This window comes from Crocodylus porosus, unplaced genomic scaffold (assembly GCF_001723895.1).
Source record: "Crocodylus porosus isolate Cpor-Errol unplaced genomic scaffold, CroPor_comp1, whole genome shotgun sequence".
NCBI lineage: Eukaryota > Metazoa > Chordata > Crocodylia > Crocodylidae > Crocodylus > Crocodylus porosus.
Window position 1 is genome coordinate 4,591,970 of NW_017728939.1, and position 7,215 is coordinate 4,599,184.

Here is a 7,215-nt window from a genome sequence, read left to right on the forward strand (position 1 = left end):
CCCAGGGTCCATAACTTATCTTTAACAGCAGCAGTGGGAGTGGGGCGCTCTGAGCCATGGCAGCAGGACTTGGCATGGCATGCGAGCCTAGCCAGGTCCTGCCAGCCATGGGGCCTCTCTGCCACCTGGCTGGGCCAGGCCCTCAGTGGCAGGACCCAGCACGGCACACGGAACCAGGCGGCAGGAGCAGCCCCACAGGTGGCAGGACCCAGCGGGCACAGCGCACAGTCCCCGCACACTGCACCAGGTCCTGCTGCCATGGGCCCAGCCCAGCAGGGTGACAGAGGGGCCCCAGGGCTGGCAGGACCTGGCTGGGCACAGCGTGTGGTCCCCACGCACTATGCTGACTCCTGCCTCTGCCCTGCTGTGCCTGCGGGGGCATGGCACATGGCAGGACCTGGGCCAGCCCCGTGTGGCTCACTAGTCTGGCTTTGCACTGGAATGGGTCACACGGCTTCAGGAGGCACGGGTCCTGTGCACACCTTCTGGAGCCCTGCAACCTGCTCTGGTGCAAAGCCAGACTAGCGAGCCACACTGGGCTGGGCTAGGTCCATACCCCCCACAGCCCCAGGGACATCCCCCCCTGCCACTCCCCAACTCCTCCACATCCCCTTCCACCCCTCACCCACTCACACCCATGAACCCCCCCCCCCCCCTTACCTTGGACAGCGCCAGGACCCAGAGGCAGCAGGAGAACAAAAGAGACGCTTTGGCTGACACCAGAGTATCTCTTTTGGAGGACTGACTCCCTGTCAGTCCTGGACCATGCCTTGCTCCACTCTTCTGTGGAGCTGTTATTTTAGACCCCTGGATATTTTCTCCTGGCAGGTGCTGAGAGTACCAAGCTGGTAAGTCTGTGGAAGGGAAGGGGTAGGGGGAGAGGGATGGGGTGGGATAGGGGGAGCAGATCAAGGCCCCCATGATGAGGAAGGGAGTGGGGGAGGGGCAGGAGCTGGGGTGAATGGAGCCCTGGGGCCAGGGCAAGTCATGTTACAGAGCCATGGGCACTGGTCTGTCTGTGTGCGTGTGTCTGTCCCCCACTCCCAAGCCACTGCCCCCCCAGCCCTGCTGCTTCCCCTCACTCCTGACCCACAGTACCCCGCATCCTGCCAGGGTCTGTGGGGAACCCCCCTCCCTGGGCTCTAAACCCTACACACATATACACTCGCAGCCCCCCACACCTTCACAAATACCTCTCACCCCACACACACACAAACACACTTCAAAAATAGCATCTTGTAATTTACATTCCAAATCTCTTGATTTTTAAGAATTTGTCTCATAATTTTTTACACAGTGGGGTTGGCAATGCTGGTGGTCTCAGCTTTGTTTTGCTACTGAACTCAGATGACCAAGGTTCAGAGAGTGAGGGTGACTCAGCACAAAGTTTCCTCCTTGTAATCCAAATGACATGCAAGCACATGCCATTTCACTCGTCTTAGATTTCTCTCAGCCTTCTAAAGTCCCCTGGTGACAGGCAAGTGGCAAAGAGCACTCCAGATGTACTGGGAACTGTAGTGCCAAACATGCACACAGATCACTCAGGGTTGCTCTTCATTAGATCAAAACAGAAATAGAGTCCAGCAGCCCCTTGAGTGACTTAGAACAGCGGTTCTCAACCTTTTTTGTACCAGGACTCATTGTAAACATCCACGGCCCATCCCAACCCAGTGCCCCGCACTCTTGACCCGCTGCCCCCAGGCTGCAGCCCCACAGTGTGAGGGGTTGGGGGTAGTGGAGACCAATCACCCCTTGCAGGCTGCAGCTCTGCCAGCCTGCAAGGGAAAAGCCACAGTTTCCCACATTTTTCTTCTTTAAAAGAGAATCCATTTTTAAAGTTTGTTTGCAACCCTTTCATATATTCTTGCAACCTACTTTTGGGTCTCAATCCACAGGCTGAAAAATGCTGACTTAGAAGCCCTTTTATAAGATTGCATTGTTCTCTTCTATGGCTTAAGGAAAGCCTTGGAAAACATGGTTTAAAAATTATCTGCTTGCCTCATACCCATTCTGGTCAGCCTGCTACAACTGACAATTTTCCTATTATAGCAGTCAGAACAATCAGAAACTCCAGTTTTCTTCTTTGAACATGACGACCTGGAACATACCAACACGTTTGGACCATGATATGTCTGACTGACCAAAATGAAGACCAGTGCCAACAGAGAAATGATTAGCCAGATACAGAATCCACATTGCAGTATTAAATTAAACTTTCCTTTCAAAAAACACCTGGCAGCCTGTCACTGGTAACCCCTTCTTTTGGAATGGTTGCTTCACAGGAGATCGTTGAAAGCAGGGAGTTGATTTTATAATTAGATCCATTGCTCGTGATAACTTAGGTTGCTTGTCTAAAGGACATGAATGACTGTGCCCTGCCACCAGCATCAGTGCCTATGCAGCAAACACAACAAATTCATTTGAGATAAAGGTTCTACACAAACTTGGAATATATCATTTTTCAGATACAAAAGAAGGAAATATTTATTACCCTGAGTAATTTCAATGCCCATATTGGGTCAGAGCATTAAATGTGGCAGAACATTATTGGCAAACATGGCATAAAAAATGCAACAGCAGTGGTTTATTGCTTCTAAGCGTGCTGAACATGACCACATCGTAATAAATACTGTCTTTCATCTCCCAAAAACTTCTTGGATGTAGCCCCATTTCAAACAGTGGCTTTTGATTGATTATATCAGGGTGCCAAATATGCAGCCCACAGGCTGGATCCTCCAGCAGCGGCAGCAGTGAGAGCTAAGGCACTGGAGCCCCAGTAGCACTGCAGGCAGAAACCCCAGTACCACAGGCACAGGCTCAATTTTTGCTTTGCTGTAAGGGCTTCCCACAGTGGCAGCCAGCACTGCAGCAAGAGCCGGGGTGGTGGAGCTCCAGCAGCAGCATGGGCAGAAGCTCTCACTGTTGTCAGAGCCCTGGTGTCCCTGAAAAGCAGGGAATGCAGCACTCCAAGCAAACTGAGTTTGACACCCTTGAATCATATCAGTCAAAGAGGCATTATTGATATCAGGATTAACTATGAGTGGAGCTGAGGGTTGCAAAGGCCATCATCTCACCTACATAAAGTCCCTACTATTCATTCTATCCAGGAAGAGCACACACCAACTGCAGATGCTTCCTCAACCTGACGAAAGGTTTTTAAACCCAAAAGCTTGCTAAGAAATTTTTTTTCCAACTATTTAAGTTGGTCTAATAAGAGATATCAGATTTACCCAAAGAACCTTGTTTGCCCAGGTCCTTAGACCAACATGGCTGCAACCCTGCTACATAAAGATCAGCAGCCGTGACAAAACACCTGGTCATTAGCCACACCCTTCTTCACCCCTCATCTCGAAGCTGTTCAGCGCGTCTTGAATTCAATATTCATTAGATAAAGTGAAAAAACAGAAGAAGGAAGTTTCCATCCCATTGGGAGAAACAGACTAGATTAGAATCTAGGATCCCATTCCTTCCAGGGCAGCATCCATTTTACTGAGTTACACACCCTCTGGTTCGTACTCTTCCCCCTGGCTCCACATATCACCCTCTTTTGGCTGCCCGGGGGGGCTAGCTTCAAGAGGAGGGTTAGAGAGGGATCTGAACAATGCCTGGTTGATGACTGGAAGTTAAAACAGTTTGCTGGCAGGGGCTCCTTTACACATGCTCTCATATATTCCAATTAGAATGTGTTGGAGCAGACTCGATTAATCATCAAAGAGCTTTAATTAAAGCACCCCCACGGCCATTTTGAACTATGGGGTGCTGAATACACATGATGCTGTGGCATTTCAATTACAGAGACCATTGGGAGCTGCTGTAATTAAAATGCTCCCCCTCCCCAACTCTGGAACACATGTATAGACACCCCCCATGAGATGTAGATTTACCTCTCTGTGGGGAGGAGGGGACTATAATGTGGTTAACCTGCTCGCTGCGCAAGCGCCCTAGCTACTAGGCTAATAAGTGGAATAATAACTTATTCCTTTTCCTTTCCTTCACTTCTAGCAGGTATACATGCAAGACAACTCAGTTTCCATCTGTGGCAAAATAGAATCCCAACCTGTGGATAAGTACCAAAAACTGCAGATATGCCCATAAGTACATGCCACTTACATGCATAAAGTGAGGTAGGATTAGTTATCTCTGTTCAATAGTGATGACTGAAGCACAAGCTAAGCTGGGCCTACTCACAAAAGTTAAAATACAAAATATTGATGACAATTCCATAGTGTAACAGGATATAAGTCTGCAGCTGGACCTTCTGAAAAGAAATAATAAGGCATCACTTCCAGATTATCTTACTATACCTATGATGATTTTAAACAGGCTCGTATGTGTCTGGTATGACACTGTGTAAAATGTCCATCCTTGATTAATTATTTTAGTAAATATTTCTTTGCAGTTGACTCATGTTTGTGTGCAGGAAGAGAAATTCTCCTTCTGGGGTTTCGATAAGTGTCTCCTCCTGATTTACTTTTGTTTTGCCTCAGTGATTCCCTTGATCTTCCAAGGACAACTCTTCAGAAACTTTGTTTTTCCTGGTTGTTAATCAATTTCTTGGTATGTTCCAACTCAGTAGAAATTGATAACCTCTTGTTACTGAGGAAGGTAATTCAGTCAAAATTGGGACTTTCTGATAAGCAATAATGAACACTTTAATTAACAGGATCTTCCTGTTAGTTATTGCTCGGGTTTCTCCTTGATTTACACAACTACAAGAATGCTTTGAAGATGCTGAGCTGAAGGCTATAAAAAAAGGAACAAAGCAGCTAACAGGGTGCACTTCAAGAATAAAAAATTATTCAACACAAGAACTGCTACTGCGCCCAGCTGATCTGGTGGTGAACAGGTCCCCGGCTCTTTGCCTGTATTGGTGAGATACTATCACTTTTGCAGCTGAATATGCTGGACTTAGCTTTGGTTTAGGCTCATTTAACAGTGACTTGTAATAAATAAAGTCTTTCTGTCATTTATCGAGAGAGTTGTCATGTCAGTCCTTTATACACTAGTCCCGAATCCCATTTCATAACTTAACAAATAGTCTGGAGATATCTAGTCTGGTTCCGTATGAACATGGAGTATACAGAGAGATTAGTTAATAAAAATCATTGTCTATCTTTATCTTGGATGATAGAAAAAAACATCAGCATCCAAGATGACATTTTTTTACAACGTGGGCAGTACTCTTTAGTCTGAATTGAGAGCTGTGTGAGATATTTTATGAAGCAGCAAAACATATGAGCTACAGTCACACTTTGATTAAAAAGACATTAAGATGTTTTATGACAAGGGCGGGCAATTATTTCAGCCGGCGGGGGGGGGGGCACTTAACAAGTTTTGGTGACCTGTTGAGGTGTAGCCCTGCCCGTTGACGGGTACCCCACCCCCTGGTCACCATCTTGGGACTGGAAGTCCCACCTCTAGCCCCTGACCTTTGCCACCGGAAGTACTCCTTTTGGGTGTTGGAGGGTGCTACTATCCTAAAACTTGAAAAAAAAAAATCCAAATCATATACTAAAAAATAAACATCTACTATAAAACTTATTTTAATTTTATTTTAAAATATGTTTGTCTTGATTTATGTGTGCTTGCATAGTGTATCTAGAGGGAATTGCATAATAGCTCAAAATATAGTCCTAGTCTTGTATATTGTGTATGGGTGATAAGGGGGTATATGTGGGCGGATTTGTTTGGGGAGTGTGTATGTGTGTGGGGGGGGTAGGGCTGCGTGAAACAACACCGTTTCATTTTGACTTCTGTTTCGCCGTTTCGAAGGGACAGTGTTTCGTTTCATCATTTTGTTTCATTTCGAAGCTCTGTTCCATTTTGTTTCGTGTCTGTCACGGAGGCACTGGGGTGCTCCGTGACTGAGAATGAGGTAAGGCGAGCTGTCAATCATCGGGGCACCCCAGCTGCCGGTTGCTGGGGCAACCAGGCAGGTCATGTGGCCAGAAGGGGGCAGGGCCAGGCCTTTATAAACAGCCCAGGCCAGAGCCTAACTAGCAGTTCCCTTCTGGCAGCCGCAGGAACAGGAGCTCTGCGGCTGAGCTGAGCAGCCTGAATTGGTAGTGGCAGCCTTGTGGTGCTGACTGGCTGCAATGATTCCGGGGATGAGAGCCCCTTGACGAAAGGTAGGGTTGGAGGCCCCGGTGGGGGGCTCAGTGTTTATGTTATGAGCAGGAGGCTCTGTGTTTTATGTAGAAGCCAGGTGGCTTGCGTTGTGTTACAGTTACACTGGAGGACTGGGTGAGGCTGTAGGGGAGTGAGGAGGCCTCATGGGAGCTCCCCAGGAGCTTGGGGGTTCCCGGTGCCCAGCAGGGGCACAGTGCCACAGCGGGCACAACATAAGGAGTGCCAGGAGGGCGCTCGCTGAGTGGGGGTTGTAGCCCCAGCCACGAGAGGCGCGGCCCAGGCCCCAGAGTGGGGCGGCGGGCGCGAGAGGCGCGGCCCAGGCCCCAGAGTGGGGCAGGCTCTGATTGATAAAGACCCAGTGGGGTCGGGGAGGCCAGGTAAGGCTCTGGCCGCCTGAGCCCAACCCGGGATTCTTGGCAAAGACCCACTGGGGTCGGGGAGGCCAGGTAAGGCTCCAGCTGCCTGAGCCCAATTCGATATTCACCAGTAGCAGGACATTGGAGTGAATAGTAGGAGCTAGGGCGGCGGCGACGAGCCAGGCCCAGGGGCGCCGGTAGGAGTCGGACAGCGGAAAGACAGGCCCGGGGTGCCGGTAATAGGCCGGTGGGTAGGAGCCCGGCCCAGGGGTGCCAGGCGGGCGACGAGCCCAGGGTGCCAGGGGGAGAGCACCTGAGGGGCAGGGGACCGTACAACGTCCCATGGAACAGCTGCAAGGCTTGGGGCGTGCTAAAGGGGAGGTTTGGAGGCACGCATACCCCTTAAGGGAGGGGCGCACTGAGGCACCCCATTTGGAGTAGGGGCAAGGACGCACATACTGTTCACTAGGGGAACAAAGGCAGCCTCCCATTTAACCTATTAAACGGCAAAGTTGTGGTGGGCGAGGATTTGAGGGTGCCTAGTCCACCATAACGTGATGGTAGGGGGCGCTAGGGAGTTCACAGCCGCTCCTAGGCCCCAGTCCCTCACAGTGTTGTCAAAACTGTTTTGCTGTTTCAACACCGTTTCCATGTTTTGCCCATAGGCCATAATGGGGAATCATGAAAATACCTATAACTTTGTCATTTCTTGCCTGATTGGAATGAAAAT

General features: G+C 49.3%; 1 long non-coding RNA gene across 1 annotated transcript in view; it reads left to right on the forward strand.

Annotated features, from left to right (window-relative positions):
• The window catches only part of LOC109318448, a 12,690-nt gene extending 5,813 nt beyond the window's left edge, over positions 1 to 6,877 (forward strand). Inside the window, exons 2-3 of the long non-coding RNA XR_002103251.1 lie at positions 2,932 to 2,936; positions 6,867 to 6,877. This is a non-coding gene — a long non-coding RNA (uncharacterized LOC109318448). The remainder of the gene's footprint in view (positions 1 to 2,931; positions 2,937 to 6,866) is intronic.
• The last annotated feature ends 338 nt before the right edge of the window (positions 6,878 to 7,215 follow it).